General features: G+C 37.9%; 1 long non-coding RNA gene and 1 other non-coding gene across 2 annotated transcripts; one reads left to right on the top strand and one right to left on the bottom strand.

The window, feature by feature from the left end:
• Positions 1 to 2,492: 2,492 nt before the first annotated feature.
• On the bottom strand, positions 2,493 to 2,952 carry LOC107896200 (uncharacterized). The gene is made up of 3 exons (XR_001683644.2): positions 2,904 to 2,952; positions 2,726 to 2,790; positions 2,493 to 2,611 (listed from the first exon to the last, which is right to left on the bottom strand). It is a non-coding gene; the product is annotated as an uncharacterized lncRNA (long non-coding RNA).
• A 7,473-nt stretch (positions 2,953 to 10,425) lies between these two features.
• On the top strand, positions 10,426 to 10,532 carry LOC121204012 (small nucleolar RNA R71). The gene has a single exon (XR_005898940.1). It is a non-coding gene; the product is annotated as a small nucleolar RNA R71 (small nucleolar RNA).
• The last annotated feature ends 1,181 nt before the right edge of the window (positions 10,533 to 11,713 follow it).

Here is an 11,713-nt window from a genome sequence, read left to right as displayed (position 1 = left end):
CTGTTAGTTCCTAGAGAATTTCTTGCAAATTTTTAGGCTTGATATTGCTCATCAATGTGGAATATTCATCTTTTTCAAAATCAGGTAATTCAAAGAACTCATTAATAGCATTCAAATTTATCGATACCTTGATTCCACGAACTGGAACTTCTATCATTTCACTTGAAGTTAAATTCGCATAGATCTCACTAACTAGCTCCTCGTCCACACTAGGTCTCTTTTCACAAAATAGCTCCCAATTGAGAGTTTCAGCAACTTGACGAATACTTGACGAATACTTGCCATAAATTCTCTGTAGTTGCTTTCTTTTAATGTAAAGCCTTTCTCTAAATGCATCTGTTGATTTTTGAAGATACTTTCGTATCTCACTTTGGCTTCTTCACAGTGGAACTTGTTTTGTGTTTCATCAATTTGAGCAGAAGCACAAGTTCTCTTGCGAGGTACATTTACCCTGATCATAAGATGGAAGAATTATTTTCTCAAAAAAATTAATAAAAATTATTAATAATTCAATGAATTGAAAAATTAACTAATTGAATAAAATTAAAAATTAAGAGAAAACTAGGTCTTCCCACCTTTTGTGTAGAAATAAATGTAACACACCAAACCCGGCCCAGACGTTATGGCCGAATCTGATGTGCCACATTGGAGTTGAAAACCCACGTTCCGTTTTAGTGTTTTAAAACCATATATTTTGTTGAGTTAACAAAGTGTATGGAAGCTGGGCACCAGGTAGGTATCCGAGACAGAGGAGGTAAGCCATGAGGGCTGCTTAAGTACCAAGCTCTTTGATTGGATCCAATCCTAGACATGCCCACAACCATAGCCACACTTTGTTATATCGAGTTTAAATTTGTTTAAGTGGACGTCTTTGATAAATCGATTAATCATAGTGTTGAGATATTTTGAAAACAAGTATCGTTTTGTAAACACGTCCTAAGTCTAGCCCATTTGAATAATTATCAACCAGGTTTGAAGTTATTAAAAATAAAATAATCCCGAGAAGAAATAAAAGAAAAGTTAAAATGGCCTTATTACAACCCAAAAATAAATAATAATTAAAAGAAATTTAATAAAAACCAACGCTTGTTTAAAAGCCCAAAGACGATCACCGTGGCTACTCTGAATCCCCTCCGGCCCAAGTCCCCACATTTAAGCTCACCTGCAAGATTAAGGAAAGGGGGGTGATTTGGAAACTCAGTGTGCAACAAGCCCCTTTCAGAGCCCAAAACAATAACAGCCTGTTGGGTCTAAGCCCAAATCCAATCTCAAACATGTACTGGGCCATAGCCCTTTTCATATTTCATATTTCATAACACTGGGCCGAAACCTTTTCAAATTTCATATTACTGGGCCGAAGCCTTTACGGTAAACGGTATGGCCCATAGGCCCATTTCAATATCACATGTAATGTCAAATGAAAGAATGCAAGCCCAATTGGGGAGACTACTCAACCCACCATCCGCTACTCTCCACCCGTACCAACCAACATACCATGTAGGGATTAACTCGACCCACCCCGCCATAACTCTCCACTGGCAGCATAGCTGCTTTATCATATAACTGGAGGCCTAGCCTCTTTTAGTAACTGGGGCAAAAGCACTTTTTATAACTGGGGCATAAGCCTTTTATCATAACTGGGGCATAAGCCCTTCATCATAACTGGGGCATAAGCCCTTTAATAACTAGGGCATAAGCCCTTTTGCACTTCCTCCATCCATATAAAAACCCAACCCAATGCATTTATGAACATCTCGTGTGCATATCATACATATCATGTGCATATCATACATATCATGTTTATCAAAATCCCATGCATTAAGTTCATGTATAAACCCTAGGGGTATAATGGTCATTTTTACCTAGGGGCAAAACGGTCATTTTCATATTATAAGGGTAATCTTGTAATTTTACCAAAAATTAGGGTTTCCATGTTCATTAACGGTTACAAACAATTCATGGGTGCAAACAGTGATTCTGGCCCATTTTTAGCGAAAACGAGTTATTGGGCCAAAAACCCCTAATGGGCCTTACTCAGCTGATTTTGTCATCTAGGCCCATTTAGCCTATATCCATAACAGTATTAACAGTCTTAACATGCAATTTAACATATTTCCGTTTTCTACCAATTTTACCCAAATGGGCCCGAAAGCCCAATGGGCCGCACTTCGGCCCCTCGAGGCCCAACTTACCAAGAACGCCAAAAATCACATTCTTACCATTTCCATCGTTCTCGATCATCGTCTCATCGATTCTAACTAACTAGTGAGCGTTCGCTTGCTCACAAGTCCTCGAAATGCCAGGATTTCGGCATTTCGGCTTTTCGGCATTTATCACTTTAAGCTATGAAAAAGGGCTCGTTACACACCTGATTTGCGATATTCCTTGACGAGATCTCCTATGCGATTCCTCCTATAATCAACCACTTATAGATTAGACCATATTATTATTAAACCAAATCGAAAACTACCTATTATCATGACTTACACATTCGGCCACCATCCACAATGGCCCTTGGGTTCATACCTTTGCCGAAGTTGATGACTAGATTTAGTCACTCCGATGATCCAATCTTTTCACACGCTCCTCGATCGGTAGCCTTTAATCCTCACTAGCACCAACAAACAAAATAACACCAAAAACCCTTTTAGCCTTAGTCGACAGAGGGGTTTTTAGCTTTTCTTAAACCACAAGATACAAATGGAAAGAAGGTTTGAATACTTACCAAGAGATCTACTCGTTGAAGAACGTTCCAAATACCTTCCTACCCCATATCCGTTGTGAATCCAACTTAAACGCGCGTAGAAAATAGATCTAAATATTAATTCCCGAATCACTAAAATATGAAGCTTTCGGCTTTTCAGCAAATATTAATCTAAGCTATTACGAGGGTTAGTACACACCTGTTACGGGTTGAAGTTGAAACGTTTCCAAAATCAATCGCCTACGATAACCACCACCTGTCACTCAAACTTAACTAATCCAATATCAATATATGTAAATCCTAAGCACGTCAGTCATACGGAACATAAGGGCATATTCATCATTTTACCTTACAGGGGTATTACGGTCATTTTACCCTACAGGGGCTTTACGGTCACTTTACCCTAATAGGGGCATTTTAGTCATTACAAACTAGGGGTATTTTGGTAATTTTACAAACTAAGGGTATTTTAGTAATTTTGTAAATCGAGGGTAAAATAGTAATTTTGTAAATCAAGGGTAAAATAGTAATTCTATAAATCGACAGTAAAACGATAATTCTGTAAATCGAGGGTAAAACGGTAATTTTGTAAGTCAAGGGTAAAACGGGGGTAAAATGGTAATTATGTAAATCAGGGGTAAAATGGTAATTCTATAAATTGGGGGTACTTTGGTAATTTTACAAGTCGAAGGTATTTCAGTAATTTTACAAATCGAGGGTATTTCAGTATTTTTACAAACTAAGCGTATTTCAGTAATTTTAGTAAACTAAAGTATTCTAAACAGGAATAACAATACGAATGGGCCTAAAGCCTATTCTCGGCCCAAATGGGCCCATACACTCGTGTGGCCCTTTTAGCCCAAATCTAGCCACAAATATTAGATTCACCTAGCCTAGCCCAATATTTACTACACAATCAAACAACTTATCCAATTGGGCCCGTAGGCCCATTAGGCCCACATGACCCCTTTCGGCCCATCGCGGCCCGAAGTAGCCATCCTACAGCTAGAGTAGTAAGAAATACACACCTGATAGGAGACTGGAGTTAATCCACGCTCCGAGCACTCTTAGCCGACGCCCAACCCAAACGAGCACGCCATACAGCGAAAGGGATCAGCCAAGAAAGGTACATTTACTCTCCTCATGGTTCCCTCTATTTAAAGCCAGCTTCACAACCACTCTTATATTAGCTTCCTGATGTGGGATCCCACCAACATTAGAGTTTAAATTCAACACCAACTCTTGCCGCCCCCTGTTAGCAAAATAAATGCTCTTTGCTTGCCATGGGATTCGAACCTATGCCTCCCCTTAAATGCTCCACACGCTACTTGCCACTAAGCCACAAGGCTTTTTGTGTCATATTTTATCCCCAATTAATTATAAGGTCTAAAGGCCAAAGTCCAGGTTCCCTTTAAAAAACCCAAAATAAATTGCAAGAGCCAAGGCTTGAACCCAGGCTCCCATACAACCTTAATGACGCCACAACCACTAGACTACAAGCTTTCTTATGTCATTTATTTAACACAATAATTTAAAAACCCTCATCCAAGCATCCAGGTTTTTTTTCACTTAATACCAAAATTTTTGTTAGAGCCCAAGTTTGAACCCAAGATTTCTCTAACACTTCTCAGGGCCATTAACCACCAAAGCGGACATTTAATTGTGTCATTTCATTGCACAATTAAATACCTATATAAAACCTCCTTACGGACCCACACTCAAGGCCCAATACTTCTAGGCCCAAATTCAGGGTGTTACAATAAATAATAATAATAATAATAATAATAATAATAATAATGAAGGAAAAGATGGCAATTTAAAAGTAGGGTTGGAGGGCTTGTTGCTTAGGATGGATGAATGAAGAATGCCGCACAAGCAGCTAGGGGGTGCGGGCGTGGTGCGTGTGGGAGCAGTGATACGCTGTAGGGCTAGAAGCAGGCAGCGACACGAGCGTTTGGCAGCAGGTAGCAACTGGGCTAGCCCAGGATGGTGCAAAAGGCAGGCATAGCACACGGGATGAAGGCCTGGTGCGAGCTGAGGCTGGTGCGGCAAGCGGGCAATGGAGCTGAACGTGCTTGGGTGCGGCGTGTGCTGTTAACCAAGTGGCTGCTGGGCAAAGGGTTTCGGCACTTTAAGGGTTTTAGTGCTTTGGGTTTTGAGTGATAGATGAATGGGAAGATAGGTGGAATTTATAGAGGGAGAAATATGAGTTAGATTAGAATTCTAAAAACAAATTAAAAAAAATCTAAGTTCTAATCCTATACAAAAATAACAACAATTAATAATTAGATATACGCATATTAAATTATTAATTGCTATTTAATTTATTTAAACAAAGATAAAATATGATTAAAACTAATCCTAATTCTATGCTAAATTGATAAAGATTAATATATAAATTATAATAGATATAATTATATATTAAAGATTATCATCTTATTATTATTATTAAAAACTTATCAAATAAAATATGATTAAATTAACACTAATCCTAAAATTGATAATAATTAATATATATTATAATGGATATAATTATATATTAATAATTATCATTTTTTATTAAACTAAAAACATTTATTCTAGAAGCCTTTTGAAAATATTTACAAAAAGAGGCATCTAGTTTTTATTATTTACGAAAATAGCAACCAAATTTTAAAAATGATTCAATTAAGTCCCTAGACTTAATGAAAATTTGGAATTGAGTTGTTCTTTATCATGGATCAGAATTGACCCTTTTATTTGAAAAATCAAAAATTGAAATTTCTATTTAGAGAATAATTTTTCGGAAAATTATGTTAAAATCAATTCCCAGGAAAGATTAGAGGGGTCACAAGTGGTCTTGCTTAAGTTCTAATCTCCTAGACATAATTTATTTAAACATACTAATCTCGAAAATATACCCTAAATCATTTATTAAAAAGAAAAATAAGAAAATTTTAAACATCCGGTAAAATGAACGAAATTTCATTCTGTTTAATCTTATCTCCCCAATAGTGTTTCAAGCACTGAGTATTAACTTGAAAATTACCTGCCTTACCTTAGAGCTCGACAACTCAGTATGGATAGACGTGATGAATCGTAAATGGACTGGACCAACGTGATTTTAGCTTACCTGGAAAGTAATTTAGTTTGGAATTAAATAACAAGGCTCGCTGGCCTGCTTCAAATTCTCAAACTTGAATGTGCTTGTCATGCCATTCCTTAAGTCTCTCCTTCAATAATTTGGCATTTTCGTAGGAGAACATCCGGAGTTCCTCTAGCTCATTGAGTTGAAGCATCCATTTCTCTTTAGCAAGCTTAGGATCCAAGTTGAGTTGTCAAAGAGCCCACTAAGCCTTGTGCTCTAACTCTAAGGGTAGATGACATGCTTTCCCAAAGACCAACCTGTAGGGTGACATCCCTAAAGGTGTCTTGTATGCTGTTTTGTAAGCCCATAAAGCATCGTCCAACCTTTTGGACCAATTTTGTTGGTTTGGGCAAACTACCTTCTCAAGTATGCCTTTGATCTCCTTATTTGCCAGTTCAGCTTGCCCATTCGTCTGTGGATGGTAAGCTGTTGCAACCTTGTGTTTCACTCCGTGTTGTCTAATAACCATTTTAACCACTTTTCATGAAGTGGGACCCTTCATCACTAATGATAGCTCTTAGGGTTCCAAACCTTGTGAACACATGTTTCTGCAAGAACTTAATTAGAACCCTAGCATCGTTTGTCGAATAAGCTTCAACCTCGACCCACTTGGACACATAGTCCATGTGACCAAAAGACAGAGGGAAAGGACCAAGAAAGTCAATACCCCATACATTGAACAATTCTACCTCAATGATGTTTGTTTTGGTGACATTTCTGACCCTTTGACATCGGTCACAGCTCTTTACGTACGCATATGCATCCTTGAATAGTGTTGGCCAAAAGAATCCGGGTTGCAATACTTTGGCTGCCGTACAGTACCTCCGAAATGTCCCTCACTCAGAGCTGAGTGAAAATGGTATAAAATCTTTTGTACTTCATCTTCTGCCACTAATCTCCTAATCATTTGATCTACACACCTTTTAAACAAATATGGCTTTTCCCAGAAATAGAACTTCACATCGTGAAGAAATTTTCTCCTTTGTTCATAAGTCTTATCAATTGGAATCAAACCACAAGCTAAATAGTTAGCAATATCAGCAAACCCAGGGGTATTGTGGACATGACTTACCTTCAGTATGTGTTCATCTGGAAACGTTTCCTGAATTGGTATAATAGGAGAATTCCATTCTTGCAGCTCCAATCTGGACAAGTGATCTGGTACTTGGTTTTCTACCCCCTTTCGATCTTGAATTTCTAGGTCGAACTCTTGAAGTAGAAGTACCCATCAGATCAGTCTCGACTTAGCGTCTTTCTTGGCAAGCAAATCCTTAATTGCCGAGTGATCTGTATAGACAGTTACTTTGGTACCTACAAGATAAGATCGAAACTTGTCAAAAGCAAATACAATAGCAAGTAACTCTTTTTATGTTACCGTATAGTTCAGTTGAGCTCCTGTAAGAGTCCGGTTTGCATAGTAGATGGGATGAAAAATTTTATTCCTTCGCTGGCCAATGATAGCTCCTATCGCGAAGTCGCTTGCGTTACACATTAATTCAAATGGAAAATCCTAGTCTGGTGTGACGATTATGGGTGCCGTAACTAATCGACTCTTCAAATCCTTGAAAGCTCTTAAGCATTTATCATCGAGCTTGAACGTCGTGTCCTTCTCTAATAATTTGCATAAGGGTTTAGCAATTTTGGAGAAGTCTTTGATAAATCTTCGATAGAAACCAGGGTGGCCCAAAAAGCTCCTAACACCCTTTATAGATGTTGGAGGTGGGAGCTTCTCAATAACATCTACCTTTGCTTAGTCTACCTCGATTCCATGTCTTATTATCTGATGGCCTAGAACAATTCCTTGTCGTACCATGAAATGGCACTTCTCCCAGTTAAGTACGAGGTTTATTTCTTCGAATTGTCTTAGTACCCTAGCTAGATTAGCTAAGCAATCATCGTAAGTATCTCCGAATACTGAAAAGTTATCCATAAAAACTTCCAAGTACTTCTCAACCATGTCAGTAAAAATTGACATCATACATCGTTGAAATGTAGCAGGTGCATTACATAAAACAAATGGCATGCATCTAAATGCAAATGTACCATACAGGCAAGTGAACATTGTCTTGTGTTGATCTTCCAGTGCTACTGTAATCTGATTATACCCCGAGTATCCATCGAGAAAACAGTAATAGTCTCGCCCTGCGAGTCTATCCAGCATCTGGTCCAAGAACGGCAAAGGAAAGTGATCTTTCCTTGTTGCCTTGTTCAGCTTCCAGTAATCGATGCTAATCTTCCATCCCGTAACTATTCTAGTTGGTATCAACTCATTATTCTCGTTCTCTATGACTATGATACCTCCCTTCTTTGGTACGCACTGAACCAGACTTACACACAAACTGTCTGAGATGGGATAAATGTTACCCACGTCTAACCACTTGATAATCTCCTTTTTCACTACGTCCTTCATGATAGGGTTCAGTCTTCGTTGTCTATCAATCGTCCCTTCTTTCAATCTTCCAGGATAATCTTGTGCATGCATAAAGATGGACTAATACCGCGGATATTGGCTATAGTCCATCTGATAGCCTTCTTGAATTGTTTCAACACCAAGATGAGTTTCTCTTCTTGCTCAGTAGTTAACTCTGCTAAAACAATCACAAGCAGAGTAGAAGAGTTACCTAAATAAACATATTTCAAATGTGAGGGAAGTACCTTCAGTTCTAATTTCGGTGGCTCCTCGATTGACACTTTTGGTTGGGCATAATTCCTTTTCTCTAACTCCAAAGATTCAAAGAGGGATTGCAGATTAAATCCCTTTTGATTAGCTTCTAACAAAGCTAAGTATTCATCCTCCTCTTCATCATTTTAACGATCTGATGTCAAAATTTGTTCTAACGGATCTTCAACATAGTTGAGCTTCCTTTCTACTATTAAATCCTCCAAATCAGATACCGTAGAACAATCATCAATTGTGTTAGGAAATCGCATAGACTTAAAAACGTTAAATGTTACCTGATCATCCTGAACACGTATAGTAAGCTCGCCCTTCTGCACATCAATAAGGCTCCTTCTAGTTGCTAAGGACGATCTTCCTAGGATAATCGTCACTTCTTTATCTGCTTCAAAATCTAGGATAACAAAATCAGTAGGGAAAATAAATTTATCTACTTGTACCAATACGTCCTCGATTTTTCCTTCTGGATGTGCTAAAGATTAATCTACTAGTTGAAGTGTAACCGTAGTAGGTCTAACTTCACCTATCCCTAACTTTCTAAATATTGACATAGGCATCAAGTTTATACTTACACCCAAGTCACATAGTGCCTTACCACAATACATTGCTCCAATGTTGCAAGGTATGGTAAAACATCTAGGATCCTTTAATTTTTGGGGTAGTTTGTCTTGAAGATATGCGCTGCATTCCTTCGTCAGAGCTACCATCTCAAATTCTCCAAGTCTTCATTTTTTGAACAGGATATCCTTCATGAATTTAATGTAGTTCGGCATTTATTCAAGTACTTCAACCGACGAGATGTTGATGTAAAGTTGCTTGAGTACGTCTAAGAATTTCTTGAATTGAATTTCCTACTTCTGCTTCTGAAGTCTTTGAGGGTAGGGTGGTAGAGGCTTCTTTTTTGGAATTGGTTGATTCATTTTCTACGATAATTCTACATCTAACGGAGTTATTCGTTGATCAGAATTAGTTGGTTTTAGAATTACGTCATCGAGTTTTGCAGATTCTGGTTCTTGTGAAACTGGAATTTCAACACTCGGTTGAACTTCCTCTGAGTCTTGAGCATCAGCTGGCTCTTTTGGCTCTTTTTCAGCTTTGATAATGTTGGGCTCTACTGTCTTTCCGCTCCTCAATGTTAATGCATTGCAATGTTCCTTCCTCGAATTTCTTGGATTCTCTGTATCACTAGGTAAAGCACCTTATGGTCAGTTGTCAAGTTTAGTTGCAAGCTGGCCCATTTGCTTTTCCAGATTCTTTAATGTAGCTGCTTGGCTTTGAATTAAGGCATCATTCTTCGCCATGTATACGTTCAGCAGATTCTCCAAGCTATTGGATAGTTCACCTTGAACTCGGTTCTGAACTTGTTGGAAAAAACTAGGCGGATGAGTCGGTCTAGATTGGGCATAGTTGTTACTAGTTCCAGCCCTTTGGTTACTCCAGGAAAAGTTTAGGTGGTTTCGCCACGATGGGTTATAGAATTTGGATTGCAGTCCTTGTCTTCCTCGATTTTGGTTCTGGTTACCCATGTAATATATAGATTCGGGGTTCGATGGACATTCTTCGAACAAATGTCCTTCCCCATAATAAACACAGGCTATACTCTTAAATTGATGAGGTGGTTGGGCTGTAAAACTGTTAGAGCCATTAGTGGTAGGATTCTTAAGCATTGAGGATATTGAGGATACCTGAGATGTGAATGAAGTGAGAGCGTCTACTTCATGTATTCCAGCGACTCGTCTTCCTAACGTGGCTCGATTGGTTGACCGTTGATAATTGTTACTGGCGATCCTCTCGATGATTTTGTAAGCCTCATTATAAGACTTAGAAAGGAGAGCACCGTTAGCAGAAGTGTCCACTACCATCCTCGTGTGAGCATTGAGACCATTATAAAATGTCTCAAGTTGGATGCAATGTGGGATTCCGTGATGAGGGCATTTCCGTAATAGCTCTTTGTATCATTCCCATGCTTCATACAAGGACTCATCATCCATTTGTTAGAAGGCAGTGATCTCGTTCCTCAACTTAGCATTCTTGCTAGGCGGGAAATACTTCTTGAGAAATCTTTCAGCTAACTCTTGCCATTTAGAAATTGAGTTTGGTGGCAATGAATTCAACCAGGCTCGAGCTCTGTCCCTTAGTGAGTATGGGAAAAGCTTCAATTATAATGCATCTTCGGGTACTCTAGCTAATTTGAAAGAGTCGTTCACCTCCATAAATAGTCTTAGGTGAAGATGAGGATCTTCAGTAGGCATTCCGCTGAATTGTCCCACAGTTTGAAGCATCTGGAACATGATTAGCTTCAGTTCAAATTGATGTGCCTCCATTTTGGGTCTCTTAATGCCCGGATTAAGATCGTTAAATATTGGCACAATGTATTGTCTTAAGGCTCTATCCCTATCATTAGTAATAAGGATAGGATTTTGAGCAGGGTTTGCTCCATTTCCTTGTATTGGATTTTCAAAGTTCATTTCTTCGGTCCTTCTCTGGTTCGCTTGTCTTCTTCGCTGTCAAAAGGTTCGTTCTATCTCAGGGTCTACAAGGAGTAAGTCAATAATCTGGTCAATATTCATAAACACCTAAAATTATCATAGAAAAATTAATTAAGTTAAAAATTAAACAGAAAAATAAACCAAAATGTATAACTAACAAATTCACAAATAATGGCTTTTTAAAAAAATCCCCGGCAACGGAGCCAAGAACTTGGAACGACAGAAAAATGTGCAAGTGTACACAATCGCAACAAATAATAAGTGACAAGTAATGTCGAGTTATCGTACCCACAAGGACTGTAAAAAAATTATTTATGATATTAATTGTAAAACACTTTGGTGAGGTAAAAATAATTGGGTTTTAAAAGATGGTCAAAACTATTTAAAAACTAAGTAAATAATTAAAATAAAACAAAGTAGTTCTAATGCACGATTTCAAATAATATTTAATGAAGGTAACATACTTGTGTTGGATTAATTATATTCCTTTAACTTAGAATAATTAAACTCATGTTTACATTGTTACGAATAAATTCACGACAACTCGGTAATTGGGTAACTTCTAAACATACTCACATACAAAAATCCATTCATCAATTGGCATATCCCTATGTCAATTCAATCGACTAAACAGATTCTAATAACCAAACACGTTATTGCACATACATACTCATTAAATTGAACTAATCTCTTGCATATCCCTATGTCAATTCAAA

This window comes from Gossypium hirsutum, chromosome A07 (assembly GCF_007990345.1).
Source record: "Gossypium hirsutum isolate 1008001.06 chromosome A07, Gossypium_hirsutum_v2.1, whole genome shotgun sequence".
NCBI lineage: Eukaryota > Viridiplantae > Streptophyta > Magnoliopsida > Malvales > Malvaceae > Gossypium > Gossypium hirsutum.
This window is presented reverse-complemented; position numbering and strand designations above follow the sequence as displayed.